This window comes from Mus caroli, chromosome 2 (assembly GCF_900094665.2).
Source record: "Mus caroli chromosome 2, CAROLI_EIJ_v1.1, whole genome shotgun sequence".
In the NCBI taxonomy this organism is placed as follows: Eukaryota; Metazoa; Chordata; class Mammalia; order Rodentia; family Muridae; genus Mus; species Mus caroli.
In genome coordinates this window covers 141,904,237-141,919,392 of record NC_034571.1, presented here as the reverse complement: position 1 = coordinate 141,919,392, position 15,156 = coordinate 141,904,237, and the positions used below count along the sequence as shown (strand labels likewise).

The 15,156-nt window shown below is 44.6% G+C and overlaps 1 protein-coding gene across 5 annotated transcripts in view; it reads right to left on the bottom strand.

The window, feature by feature from the left end:
• The window catches only part of Syndig1 (synapse differentiation inducing 1), a 172,967-nt gene extending 158,018 nt beyond the window's left edge, over positions 1-14,949 (bottom strand). Inside the window, exons 1-2 of one of the 5 annotated variants that reach the window (XM_029470252.1) lie at positions 14,652-14,949; positions 4,748-4,806 (exon numbers count right to left, since the gene is read on the bottom strand). The gene's annotated coding sequence lies outside the window, so the exon portion shown is untranslated. Of the gene's footprint in view, positions 1-4,747; positions 4,807-12,029; positions 12,051-14,651 lie in introns of those variants that run through there. The other 4 variants (XM_029470251.1, XM_021156796.2, XM_029470253.1 and 1 more) reach the window with 4 other exon arrangements.
• Between the last annotated feature and the right edge of the window lie 207 nt (positions 14,950-15,156).

Sequence of the window (15,156 nt, the reverse complement as noted above, 5' to 3'; positions counted from 1 at the left end):
ACAGCTGGAGTTATCACAGAGAAAGGAGCTTCAGTTGAGGAAATGCCTCCATGAGATCCAACTGTAAGGCATTTTCTCAATTAGTGATCAAGGGGGAAATGCTCCTTGTGGGTGGTGCCATCTCTGGGCTGGTAGTCTTGGTTCTATAAGAGAGCAAGCTGAGCAAGCCAGGGGAGGCAAGCCAGTAAAGAACATCTCTCCATGTCCTCTGCATCAGCTCCTGCTTCCTGACCTGCTTGAGTTCCAGTCCTGACTTCCTGTGGTGATGAACAGCAGTGTAGAAGTTTAAGCTGAATAAACCCTTTCCTCCCCAACTTGCTTCTTGGTCATGATGTTTGTGCAGGAATAGAAACCCTGACTAAGACACCAAGTAAGAGGAGTTTGTATTGACTGCATCTGTAACAGAACATTTGAGCTGGATCCCTGAACTGTCATTTAAGAAACCAACAACCTGAAGGCTGCCACTCTGTGGTGCAGAATAGTGTAGCCTAATGGTGAGTCAACATGGGGACTCTAGGAAACAGATTATGGAAGGGCACCCAACTTCCCCAGCTTCCCCAGCCTGCACTTTCCCAGGTCCAGATGTCCTTAGTTTGTGCTCACATTTAACTGGTACTAGAAGACCAGGCTGATCCTCCAAGATGTTGATATACTAAATCTGGGGCCATCTGGATGCAGCAGTTGAAAAAATTATGACAAGTTTTCTGCTGTCCTGTTTCTCATGCTGTCCCTTAAACCTGCATCATACCATTAGTACAAAATACAATCTAAAGCCACCTCAAAAGTCTACCTTTCATCTAGCTTCTCTAAACTCTGACTCTGACCCATTCCTTCTGCCTAGTAGCCTAGACTCTCTCCTCTGTCCAGCACAATGTATAGGTTTGATTCTTGACACAGCATTCTGCATCTGGGTCAGTCCAGAGGCCCAATAGCACTTATATCAACACATGTGCACTCAGGGCAGCACAGCATAGCCTACACCCCAGGCGTGGAGTGTTCTTCATTCTTCTCAGCTGTGTCTCTGAGCTTTAAAACCACCCAGAAATGCAGGGTGAGCAAACTGTTCTAGAAGTGCTCTCACTGCTGTGGGGCATGAGCCAAGTCTGCCACCACAGAAAGAAGGCACACACCCACTCAGAGAGCAGAGGGATGCCTTCCGACTGCAGTCTTGGGGAACCCAGAAGAGCTCTCTTGGGAGGGAAGGCGGTGGAAGTAAAGCACACAGTGTATGGAGCATCCTGGCACAGAGCAGGGGCAAACAGTATGACTAAAACAAGGCTTTTATTCACTTGTTGCAAGTATTTATTTTTACTAATTGTATGTTTTAAATCTTGCTTTCAATTCTTTATGTAAAACACAGAGTATGAATTTAGTTTACCTATGGCTTGCCTACTTACCAATGCTAAGGTATTCAGCCACAGGCTAGACATATCCAGTCTTCTTTTTACATACTTGTATACATTCTTCTTATATTCATTTAGAGATTATTATAATGGGAATTATCATACTCCTTAGAAACTGTGAATTACATGATTACATGCTCTGTCCCCTTGTACCTTATTCAAATTCCTGATCTATAGGATCAGGAATCTATAAGCTTGGAGTCTGGGTGACAGTGTGTTAAGTAACAACAACAACACAAACACACATACACACACATACACACACACACACACACACACACACACACACACACACACACGAAAAATCTGATTTCCTAATACCTAAGATCATACAATTTCTAATGTAGTTCTTTTTATTTTGATAAAACCCAAATCACATAAAATTATGAACATCTTATATTAACTACTATTGTGCTATGTTCCCTCAGAATGTGTCATGATCCTGTGAGGGGAGATGCAATCTTGTTTAACCCAAGTAGCTTATTTCCTACATGTTGCATGCTTCTTCCAGGTCCCCATATTGCTGTCCCTAGCACTGGGCTCCCAGGAATATATTTTAGAGTGCATTATCTGTCTTTACTTTTCATGATAGATTGACAGTAATTGCAAACCCTCTAAGGGGTCCAATTGGCCTCATCTTGAGTCTGGGCTGGTGTAAAGTCTTGCCACTGACCAGAAGAACAGGATGGAGCTGACATTGTATGAAGTGGAGATATTTGCAGAAAGCTGCCACCTTTCTGTTCATGTATCACCATTTGTAACACATGGAAATCAACTGTTTCAAAGCTACTGTGCTGCGAGCAAGCTCAGTGATCAGACATGTAGGTGCTTGGCCCAATTCTGGGGTAAGAGCAAACCAACACACTCCAATCTCAAACATTTGGGAAGTCTACAGAGGGTGATAAATGGGCTCCATGGACCTCTGTTTAAATCCTTACACAGTGAGCCATGAGAATGCAGATGGGGGAGATTTCTTACACAGCAATAGATGATCTGTATAACCTGTCAACTATTTGCCAATAACTAAGATCATAATATTTTCAAATGTAGTTATTATTATTATTGTGAAAAGCACACTATCATGAAATTCCCCCTCTTAACCATTTTCTACTATATAGTACAAATAGAATTAAATGTAATTTTGTTACTCTGTAAGGGATCTCTGAAAGCTTTTCATTTTGTAATCTGAAACTCCATAACCAATAAACAATAGCCCACTATTTTCTCTCCTGCTATTTGCTAGCAACCAGCATCCTACTTCCAGTTTCTATAGGGTTAACCACTGGTATGTATCATTTGTGACTGGGTTATTTTACTTAAGTCTCCAATGTTCATCCAGGCTTTAATATCTATCAGAATTTCCTTTTTTTAATGGTTCAGCAATATTCCATTTTATGCATACAGTGCTTTAATTATTCATTTATCTGTTGATTGCTTCCATATTTTAGTTTTCTTGAATAATGTGGCTATGAACAGGGGCATGAAGTATATCAATATTTTGCTTTCAACTATCTTGGATATATACACTGAAGCAGGATTGCTGGATCACAGGGTAATGCTGTTTGGTCTTCCGTGCCTCTATTTTCTTTTTCACAGTGGTTGCCAGACTTTACAAACTAACATCTATGGATCCACTTTCTGAACATCATTGTTAAAACTTGCCTGGATGTGAGATCAGTAAATGTACATTTTACCACTTGATTTTATTATCTGGTAGGATGATTCTTAAAGAAATGTTTAGTATTGAAGCCTCATTATTCCTTCATGAATCTGTGACTCACACCACCAAGCTCAAAAGGCAATGAAAACTGACATTCTAATTAAACAGAGTTAGCCTGGCAATCACCATGGAGAAAGGAGTGATAGCCCATGACCATGGAGGCTTCCTGTTCTCTTACTCCATGATAAAATCTACACAGCTTGCACTCTGGATCTCAAGCACATTTTGTCAACATAAATTCTTAATAACCCATCTTTCATGGTCCTAGTAATGCCAGAGTTCACCAAAATTGAAGACATTGAACTTGAGAGGAGTGTACCACCAGGATAACTTGGATACCCAACCTGAGCTCTGAATAAAGTTACCAAGAATCTAGAAGAAGCTAGAGATAAAGGTGGGCATATGGCATGCTTACATACACATGCTTGTGCACATATGAATATGTGCATAACAAGGATAAAAGGAAACACATGTTTTGGGATTAGTAGTAAATACTGATGAGACTAGAGGGCCTACAGTTACTATTTCAACAGCTTCATATTCCTATCTATGTGGCTCGAACGCAGATGCCCAGGGAAGGCTGGTGAGACAGCCAGAGGCAGATGTTCAATTTAGCCAGCTTGTCCTTGGACAATCCTAACATCCAGAGGGCAGGTAGAAGGAACTGCAGGAAGCTACTGTGAAAGGGTGGTTAGCGATAGGTCCAGATGTGTCCAGTAAGGAGGAGTGCCTAGGAAGGTAGGGTGAGTAGTTAGGTCAAGAAAAGAACAACAAAGCCTCTGGGAGTGGACACTGCACTTCTGAGTACTCCTCCCAGATGAAGTAGGAAGTGGGAAGAAAGCTGGTGGATAGCAGAGGACCTGCAGAGAGTGTTCCCACCAAGAAACATTCCACAAAATGAACTGGAGGCTGAGTTTTGGGTTCTGTCTTAGGACAGAAAAATCAGCTGTGAGCCAGATGTCTCCACAGTGATCTCTGACTTATGGTGGTTCCACTTTAGATTCCCCAAGTCTATGGTGGTACAAAGTGATAATTATTCAGCAAAGACTATGGTTCTGGAATTTGAACTTGGTTCTTCTCTGGTCTAGTGCTCTTGAGTCTGGTTCTTTTCACCTTGTTATCCAGCGCAGAGAGCTGTAGCCACTGAGAGTCCCACTATGCCAAAGGGAAACCAACTGAGAATTCAACACATGTGTTATTAAACCATTTAGATGCTTGGCAGGTTGGGTGCTGGGGTGGTTTGAATGAGAATATTCCTTGTAGGCTCAGGTATTGAACTCTTAATCTCTATTTGGTGGTTGTGCTGTTTGGTGTGCTTTAGGTGGTTCAGCCTGGCTGGAGAAAGAACACCACTGGGTTAGGCTTTGAGATTATATGACCTCATTCTATCTGGTTCCCTTTCTCAGCTTAATGTTTACAATTAAAGATGTGAGTGCTCAGCTTCCTGCTTCTGTCATTTCTTGCCCACTACTTGCTACCATGCCTCTTTACCATGATAGATTCATACCTCTGGAGCCGTAAACCCAAACAAACTCATCCACCTATAAATTGATTCTGATTATGGTATTTTACCACAGCAACAGAATGGCAACATACAGCTGTGTTCAGTGCAGTTCAAACTTACCATATTTCATCATAGGATTGGTTTCTCAGGGCAGAATTCCATTGTAAGCTAAGGAAAATCTGAAAATCAAAACCAACAGTCATGCCACTGGGCAGCTTGGTTAGGAATTCTTATTATGGTCTAAATGCGAAACAATAGCACCAGCTTCTATGTTTAACCTTGGCCCCCAGATAGAGACCTACTTTAGAAGTTTGTGGAAGCTTTAGGGGTGGTACTTAAATGGAAAATGTAAGTCACAACAAAATGAAAATCTTCCTTATCAGAATAAATGGAGGCAAAGCCTATGAACTGAAAACTCTTAGATGGTAAACAAAAATAAACCTCACTTGCATTGTTTCTGCCAGCCATTTGATCACAAGAATGTAAAAGTAACCACCACAGTCCTCTCACCCTTTGATTTGGCCCTTCAGAGACAGTCAAGCTCATGTGTGATTCCCCCTGCCTCCCCCCAACCCCTGCCCAAACACACAAAGGTACTGGCTTAAAGACCACTGAACAGATTCCAACTCACTAAAATGTATTTCTGAAATATATAAGTCTCTGAGTGCCACTTTCAGGAAGACCAGAATTTCTGGGCAGTAAATGCAGAGGAGAAAGGGAGAGGGAGGGGCAGACAGAGGAAGCAAGCAGGCACCAAAAAGCAAGAATAACCAAAACAAAACATTTCCATACCCTGGAAAAAGATTAATGCCACAAGCAACACAAGAACAAGGGTAACCTATTTAGTCTAGGTGGTTGTTCTGGGCAATAAGAACCTCCCCTCTGGCTGCCTGGATGTTTTACAGATGATTTCTGTTCCCCTGTACTCTTGTATAACTGAGTCATACCTTGCCTATACCCCAGGTCTCACTTGCAGATTTGCTGTAGGCTTTGTACCCTAGGAATGCCATCTAAACTGCACAGATAGAGAAGTAACCTAAGTATGCTTTGCTCCACTTGGCATTTCCCATGCGGCAGACTAATATGAATCTCTTTGCCTTTTGCACAGGATGCATGACACTCCTAAAAGTTACAGTAAGTTCCAGCAATATCAGGAGGCCTTGGCAGCCAAGTATGGCAGGTGAGATAACATGGCCTTTGTAGACAGCCACAAAAGCAAGTGTGCCCTAAAGATGTGCCTCTGCAACAATACCCCACTCTTGCAACATAAGGCTGGACAGCAGGTTGGCACCCTCTGGCTCTCTGGTCATGCCAAGTGTCCAAGTGTGGAAACAGGGGCATCTCCAGAGTGTGCTGCGAAAACCAAATGGAGTCAGAGGCATACTTCACATCTCCCCTCTCTTCTTGTTCACTCCCCCCTTTCCCTCCTTGGTGCTACCATCTGGCCAGGGAGAGACATCACTAGCAATAAGGATCTAAGAGTTGAAGCCTGTGTTAGCATTTCTGTGCCAACAGTCATAGCATGACGCAAACAAGCCATACAAGCTTTGATCTGGCCCCTCCATTCAGATAGGCCAGCATTTCCTAAATCCACTAGCTCATCTAGAATTCAAAAGAAGTCACACAAATGTCTTCAGAGACAGCTATCCATCTATGATGTGAGGAGTTGAACAAAAGACTAGTATTTCCAACCCAGCCCAAGTATAAACCCCAAGGCCCTGAAGTTTAGAAAATGAGGTCAGAAACACTTGGACTCTGGAAGATCCTCAACCTTGCAGCAGTGACTGAGGCCCATCATGGACTAGTACTCAGCTCTATATTATTTCTTTCAGGACAATGCTCCTTACAAAGCCCAGTTTCTATTGAAGTGCTAATGTCTCCCTGAGCCCATGGTTCTCCCAAAGCTAGCCCTATGTCACCTGTACATCCAAATAATTTCCAGGACACTATAGGTCTGAGAAAGAAGAAGACATTTGTTACGCACCCTATCAAGGCTCACCATGTTCCTGCTATGGCACCACTCACCCACCCATCATCTCCACACTACACTTATTTCTGTTCCACTTCTTTGACATTGCCAATCCTGAAGTCCCTTCACACACATTCTTGACCGCACAGCTTCCTCAACCCTCATCCAGAAGACAGACATGTATCTTAGATGGAGGACAATCTATAAAGAGGTGGGACTGATTTCTCCCTAGGGACAACAGTGAATCCTAGGAACACCGACCCTTGGTTTGAAGTGTCTGTCAGAGCTGAAGCTAGCCATCATTATGTAAAGGCAACAGAAAAGGCTAAGACTATGGGGTCCAGGGTTGGAGGCAGAACTTCCTAACAGGAAGATGGTGTGGGTCGACCTTTGGGCTAGATGGAATGATCTACATTGTGTATCTTGAGTATCCGAGGCAACAGAGGGGCCATGACAGCTAAGGAGAGGTGAACAGAACCAGTTAAGGAATAAACTAATTTCCCTTAACCTATTACTCCTGAGTCCTGATGCTAAAAGGGCAGGCATAACAGTTACTGAAATACTATGAGCCTACCTGCCAGGCAGTATGTCTGTTCAAACGTGGGAAAGATAAACCTTAAATTGGTTGTAGCATGTAATTCTTAATCAGGCAAGCCTCTGCAGGCCTCTACAATAGCTAGATAACAAGACAAGGAAAGGCAAGCCTGCAGGGGTATACTGGGCCAACTTACAGCTTATACTGAATATCCCCGCTAGCACTATCTATGACTGATTTCTTTGGGTGTCAGTGTACCTGGATAACTCTGTAGGATCCTAACTGGTGGCTGGAGACAGTGCAGAATTCTTCTGAGCACAGGGTGTGAGCAAAGTGTCAATGGATTGCAGAGGAACCTTCTAGTGCAAGAAAAAAAAATGGCTAACCATTTTTTGGTAGGGAGCAAGTATCACAACTTAAACTTTGCCAAATGGAATCTTGAGGCCACAGAAAACCTGCACACTTGAAAACACTCCTACTCTAACGAACAAGAGAGTGCTAGAGGCTGGGTCACAGCTAAGCACTGGTGGAGAGAGGTCATAGCGCTCCAGTCATGTCTGCACCAGCATTTCCTGTGTCCCTGGCCATGTGTGTAGGTGATACACATCAATTAGGACAGTTTTTGAAATGTAGGATGGAGACAGGCTCAGTAATTCAGGATGCTGAAGTGTGCAGTTCTCAAAAAAGTACCTTGGAGAATCAGCAACAAGAAAGGGAGCTGCAGCATTCTACGTGTTCTGAGTCCACAAATCCATTTTCTCCCTATGGATCTGGACAAAGCTGCAATATTGTAAAAACACATCTGGGGTTCTTTTTCACAGCCAAGGTACCAGTCACTAGGAGCAGTCAGATTAGCAATGGTGCCAGTGAGCATTATGCAACAGGGCCTGGACATAGGGATCAAAGAAGCTGACTTGGGGCCCGGGATGTTCTGGTTCTGAGCCCCTTTGTGGCAGCTATACTACAGGCCACATAGGCCTTGCTGTTAGAGAAGGCACATCTGCACACACACCTTCTCACATTTCCACACACACAAACATGTACACACACAAATCAGGGTCAGAATGTAAATGAAAGGGAGAGAGTGGACTCAGAAACAAGAAGTCCGATTACTTTCCTGTCTTTCAAAGCAGCTTTAAATAAAATCTGTCTCTGTCAAGGAATTTAGAGAATGATATTCTATGCGCTGAAATAACTGATCTGAGTACCTGGGGGTTAAGTAGGGGGTAGTTTGAACATTAATCAACCAGATCCTGGTTCTATGGGTGGGGGCGGGGGGGGGGGAGAAATGGGAGCAAGGGCAAGGCATGATCAGATAGGGACAAATCAAGACTGGGGTCCAGGTAGAACATGGCTTACAGATCCTCACTGTAGTTGATGTGCATTTAGGGAACTTTTATGAGTCATGCAGAGCAGATAAACAGTTCTGAAATCTATCTAGGAATGTCTGAGCTGCAAGCTCTAGCCAGACCCTGCTGGATCCATCTCAGACATCCCACATGGCTACTGTTCTTCTGTGAAGTCTCCCCTCCCCTCAGCACACTAAGCCCCTGCACCAGTCTTTCATGGTGTGTACAACTAATATAAACAAGGTTTCTTAGGAAGAACATATACAGGAGACAGGCTGAAACTCAGATTTTGGAGTTGAAGGTGGGTGTAGAAAAGTCTGCAACTTACTAAAGGCAATTTTAGACTCTGCAAGTCATTAAGTGTGGGGCTGGTGCCAGTCTCTCTTTGGATGAGTTGGGTATCCTAGAAATCTACTAAAGCTTGACTTAGTAGATCCCCTCTCAACATGGTACTAGTCCCAGAATTGATCTTGAGACATAAATCCACTTATTTCAAACCTGCTCTAGCTCATAGTCATCACCACCAGGTGACGACCAAGCTCATAGGAATATGTTTAAATGCATATTTTACATACCATGGGAGAATTGGTTTATATAACATCCTCTGCTTTAATTTCCTAAGGGAGAAGGCTGAATCCCAAATGTGTTGGAGGTGAGAACACTGCATCCTGCTTTCTGAAGTGTGTTTAAAGTTAAGGCAGTAGAATGTAACCTTACTGGTTCTAAGTGTTTGTAACACATTTGTGTTTTAGATATAAATACTTTTGGACCAAGAGAAATGGGGGAAACAGGTAGAGACACATCTGAATGGCAGTTCAAATAGGTCAAATGATAAATTCAAACTGAATATCATAATTGTTCAAAATATGAATTTCAACAGTAATCCTTTTCTAAAAGATGGATCTTAGGCTCTATCTGAGTTTTCTTTCTCTGAGTCACATCTCCAAAGTGCTCTATAATATAATTGAAACCCAGCTAGGAACTAAAAGGCAAAAAGTATTCACATTAAACACATTTGAACTCCAGCAGCAAGATGCTTGTCCCTGTAGTCATACTAACAGGACTCTATATATTGTTTTTATGTAAGTGACGTTCCAAAGCTATCTCTGTGCTTTCTGCTTGTTTTGTGGTGCTGGCGAGTGATTCTAGGGCCTGTGTGCACTAGACAAGCACTCTGCAACTGAGCTATATACTCAGTTCCTTTTTTTTTTTTTTTAAATTTGAGAAGTGCTCTTGATAAGTTAAGTTGCCCAAGTTGGCCATAAAGATTTCATGTAAGCCTAGGTAGGCCTTGAAATTCCAAGGCCCCTGCTTCAGCTTCTTGGGTAAGATGGATTATAAGAGGATAACAGAACTGACTTTTATTCTTAATCTCCCACATGTGTGTGATATTTTCTATTTGTGCTTACTGGTTCTAACCATTCTTCAAATCCCCACGTCCATTTGTTGTTTTACTTTAGTACCTTGTTTTACTTTATTTTCAGCAATTGAATAGATTCTTTTGTCACCTGGAAGCTTAAGATAATTTAGACTTTGTGACATACATAACATAAATCACCATGTGTCCCACATGGTAGCTGGCTTCTGTTAAAAACTTCTTTTATGGGGGCTTATCTTACAATGTGTCAGGAATCCACTTTTAGTTAGGTTAGATGCTATTGCTTATGTGGCTCTCCTCCATGGTCTCTGAAAATTGTTAGCAGATAGGACTGCTGACGTGTGTCTCACATATTCCTATGGGAGAGCTGGTCTGCCCTCACTGAGGTGTGTACACTGTCCTCCTGAGACTTGGGCCAACCACCAGTTTTAAGATGCAGATACAAGAAAGAGAAGCCCATTCTCTTTTCTCAGCTAGCCAGTGACTATATAAGCATGCACAAAGAAACCTTCAGTTAAGACATGGTGGATTGAATAAGAATGGCTTTGATAGGCTCTTATATTTGAATGCTTAGGGAGTGCTGAAATTTGAAAGGATTAGTAGATGGGGCCTTGTTGAAGGAAGTATGTCACTGGGGGACAGGCTTTGAGGTTGTAGAAGGTCAAGCCAGGCCCAAGCTGTAAGACTGTTCCTTCCTGCTGCCTGAGGGTCTGGGTGTAGAATTCTCAACTGCTCTAGCACCATGTCTGTATATGGCCATGCATCTTGCTATACTAATAAGAGACAAAACCTCTAAAAGTGTAAGCAAGCCCCAGTAAAATGCTTTATTAAGAGTTGTCATGGTCATGGTGTCTCTTCACAGCAGTAGGACACTAAGACAAGACTCAAACACACCCATTACCTGCAGCTTCTTTCCTTTAGCAAACAGTGACCATTGTAATGATTCTGTTTTCAAAATCCTGAGAAGAATGTGGGTGAAAGCCACAGAATCTCATAAAAGTGAAGAAATATTTCTAAGGTAGTTCAAAGCACCTACAGTGAAGCCCAAAGTTTGAAACAATGACCTTCCCACGGGTCTTCCTGGAAGTTCTACAGGGAGAGAGTGGCAGCCAGGAAAGAGGAGAGCTACCCTTCTTCCTTTTGCCCCTAGCACACAATCTGCTTGTAAGAAACAATGACCAAGGAACTGGGCTGCAGAGTGATGCTCAGTTGCTCGTGACCACCTTTAAGACAGATTTTTAAACTCTGCAATAATTGGAAACATGCAAGAATCTTGCACAGAGAATGCTTTAAAAAGAATCCTATCTAAAACTACCAGCTGGTCTTCATTATTGCAGTTCTGGAAGTGTGAGTAAGAACCTGGTCAGCCTGCCTTCAATGGTTGGAATATTGTCACCTTTTTAACATTGTGTCTCAATGTCCCTAGTCCAGTGTAACTAGATCATAGGCTATACCCCTCAAAACATCTCACATGAGCACATTTATGCAAAACAGCCCCATGTAACATTTCTAATCTCATTTGCTCCTACCAGCTGATTCTGACAAGTAGACACCCTATCCTTCCAACCCATAGTGTTTCTAAAAATGTGGTATCTGTTCAAACCACAGGTTGCAATACTGTGCCAGTCTATGCCTAGGGATCTGCATTCTCCAACAGGCAGGGGGACTGGAAAAGAACAAAGTGAGATGTACAGGCCTGCACTGGCATAAAACAAAAGTACCAAAGTTTTATATGAGAGGACATGATGAAAGTGCTCACTTACATGACAGTGATCACTTAACAAAAGGATAACTAAGGACCCCTTTGTACAGTGCTCTTCATAAAGGTATTTCAAAGTCTACCCAACTCTAGGAACACCACTGACATTTTTTTAGAAATAGCTTTTATCTCAGAGAAAATGTAGAGTTATACTAAGGGGCTCTGCAAGGGAAGACATTCCTCCTGCTAACTCGCCTAGCCTTCTCTGGGGTGTGGCACACCTCTCTATAGTACTAAAATCACACTGGGTACCAAATCCCAGCCTCCTAGGAGCCAGTAAGTGAGACAGGAATGCCCACCCACATAGGTTTCCTAATGAACCCCTGGAGCATGCAGCACTCTCAGTGAGCCTTGCCAACAACAGCAGTAGACAATTTACATAAGCAATTGCTCCCTAGCAAATAAGACTCACTTGAGGTGGCTAATATGAAGGACAAGTTCAGTCCATTGCAGTCCTTCCAGGTCACTGTTAAATGAGGAAGAAATTAATTGCTTATAACTTACAAATTGAGGTTTAAAGATTTTACCATTTTAAAAAAATTATTTTGTTGTTCTTGAAGCAACTAGTCAACTAAAATCTTGCTCAGACCCCAGGCAGACAGGTATAGCACATTTAAAAGGCCAGTTTTCCTCAGTAATTATAATTGTCTTTCCTCCTGCAATGGTCTACTTGTTCTTCCAATAAAAGTAGCAGGCTATCTTTTTTTCCCCCCTATGATATAAATGAGGAGAGGAATATCTTTCCTTGTATGAAAATCATCTGTGCTCTACTGAGATCATCAGTAAAAGTCATATTTTGAATCCAGAATGTAGCTCAGTGGTATAGCCATGTTTAGCATTTGTGGTGAGGCCCTGGGATCCAATCCAGCATAGAAACAAAACACACAGGAATTATTATGATGGCCAGGCCAGCTTGCAATAAACTGCCATCATTCTCAGAGACAGGACCATGTGCAGACAGATAAAGTCAGCTAGAAATTATTATTTTTTTCTTTTTAAAGTTAAAATCAAAATGAAGCACTCACGAAAAGCCCATACGTAAACATATTACTTTTCTAGCTCATTTTAAAAATACAATTTAACAGCAATATAATTTATTATTTTAACCAATACATTTGCTTTGTTGGATACTGTATATACATTCATAATTGTATAGGCCTACAGACACCAAATGATGCTATGATTTATTTGTATAATGTGTAATCACCAAATAGTCCTCCCCTCAGTCATCCTTTTGGGAATAGATTTTGAAGTCTTTCCCAAACAAGGCCTCCAGGACTCCGAGAAACAAGGAGGAGGCGGCCAAGGCCAAGGGCATCTCTCTACCTTTCTATATCATTGAAGATTTCTGTAATAGAAAAGTTTGAAGTGCTTCCTTCCCAGCTCCCTCTTCCCTGGTACCACAGTACTCTCTTACTGAAAAGGGGCAGCTAATTTATGATGAGTCCTCTCTGCAGGGGCAGGCAGTGGGGGCAGGGTGAGAAGGGCATCTGATCACTTACAGAGACAAGCTTGTCCCAGCAAAAAGCTAAAGTGTTCCTAGGTGTGAGGGAAGGAAGCAAAGAGGAAAGAAAGATGCTTTCTCACACATCCACAGGCCCCGCACCTGTGGTCTAAAACTTCGAAAGGGCGGTCAAAGGCATGAGCAACTTCTCTGAAAATTCCCCTCAGCTTCTCCCCTCCTCCAAACTGACACCAGGCTACAGACACTTTTATCAGGACCCCCTTTCCCCTCTTTGAAACCACTTCTCTGCAAGCACCCCGAGCTGCAGACACCTTGACAAAGAAAAATCCACACGCTTCGAGATACGTTAGGAGGCTGTTACCCCCTGCACCGCCCCCCCCCCCCCCCCCGCACCGCTCAAGCTGCAGGTCTGCGCAGTTCGCAGCCTAATGGTTACCACCTCACGGCTCTGCAGAAGAGGGCCCTACAGATGTATGTCCCGCTGCCTGATTCTAAACAGAAAAACGACCCCTAGGTCTTTGTCAGACCCCTACGTCCCCCAAACAGCTAAGCTGAGACCACTGTTTGCTGCACCAAAAACCCTGGTGAGACTATGAAAGACACAGGCAACCCAGTTCTTGCCCGCAGCGCAGAGGCGCCACCTCCACATCAAACACCGCAGGAGTGTGGTGTGCACCTTAAGTCTGATGCACCGTGTGCCTGCGCTTCTGCTATCAGAACATCCCACAGAAAATGAGGAGTACCAGAAGACCCCTTCTTGTGGTCCTTTAGTAAAGCCAAGCAACCCTTATCCTACTTGCCCAAAGCTCCACCACACTGCTAGGGTCCAACAAAACAGGCAAATGCCCAAAGCCCTTCTTTCTTAAGAAAAGTGTCCAATTCCATGGATGGTCCACTCTCTCCAGTATTTACAGAGAGGACACGAATGGAGTGTAGAAATCACGCCCAGAGACAACAAAATTAGAATTTGAACCCTTTAATCGCATCTGCTTGCGCCCATCTCGGCGCCAGGACTGGCGGCTCTGAGGCTGCAGACTGTCGCGCTGCCAGGGGCCGGACAGCTCATAAAAACCGGTCTCGTCTTGGATGGAGGTGAAGGGTTCTAGAAGTCCTGTCTTTCGCTCAGGTAACTGATTGTGCACCACCCACCCCAATCCTGATGCTCTGGAACTCAACATTCTCTTTCCCCTGGCCCTTTCCTTCCCTGTCCCATGTGGACCTCACTGACTGCCACCTCCGCGGATGCCTTGCTCGCCAGCCCCTCTTGGACTCAGCTAGGTAGCTCCAGGGACTGGTCGGTATCATCTAGGTGTTCCAGTACACGGGCCTGGCCCCCAGCAGCCTGGCTTTGCTGAACTCAAGACACGGACTCACTAGCTCTAACCGACGTCGCACAGCAGCCCCTTCACGCCGCCTGGGTACCCAAGGTGGCAAGGCGCCAAGTCGCACCCTGGGCCGGTATTACCAGTTCCTGTCCTCTCTGCATCTTCCCCGTCAGGCGCCATCTCCCCTCTCTCGGAGCGACACTGTGTCTCCCTGGACTGGCCACTGCGACCCTTCAGGACTTACCGCGGCCGGCACACCGCCACCGCCGCCTGGTCTGCGCGCTGCGAGGCGGAGCAGGACACCCGCCTGCGCCAGGGCATCCTCTCGCGCCCGCCTCCCCGCCCACTCCGGTGGCCCGGGGTCCTCCCGCGCAGCTCTGGTGCTCGGGACTTACCTCCGGGACAAGGTGACCCGGCTGGTGCGCCCAGGCGGCCGCCCGCGCGTCTCGAGAGCCGGGAAGCGTGAGGGGCGCGGGGCGGTGCGGAGCCCGCCTCTGCTCCTGGGCTCGTGGCTCTCCGCCTCTGCCCTCCCCTGCGCGCAGCTTCCCCCGCCGCTCCCCTCCTTGGATCACTGCCAGCGCCCTGGGCTGCCCCGAGCACACAGTTCCCGAGAGCCGAACACAGGGCTGCGGCGCCACCCTTCCAGAACCGGGTCCTCTTGGCCCCTAGGAGCACAAAGGGCGCGGGCTGAACTAGGGGTGACCCGGGATGTGCCGTTCCACTCTTTGGTCTCGCGGAGCCTGGCGACT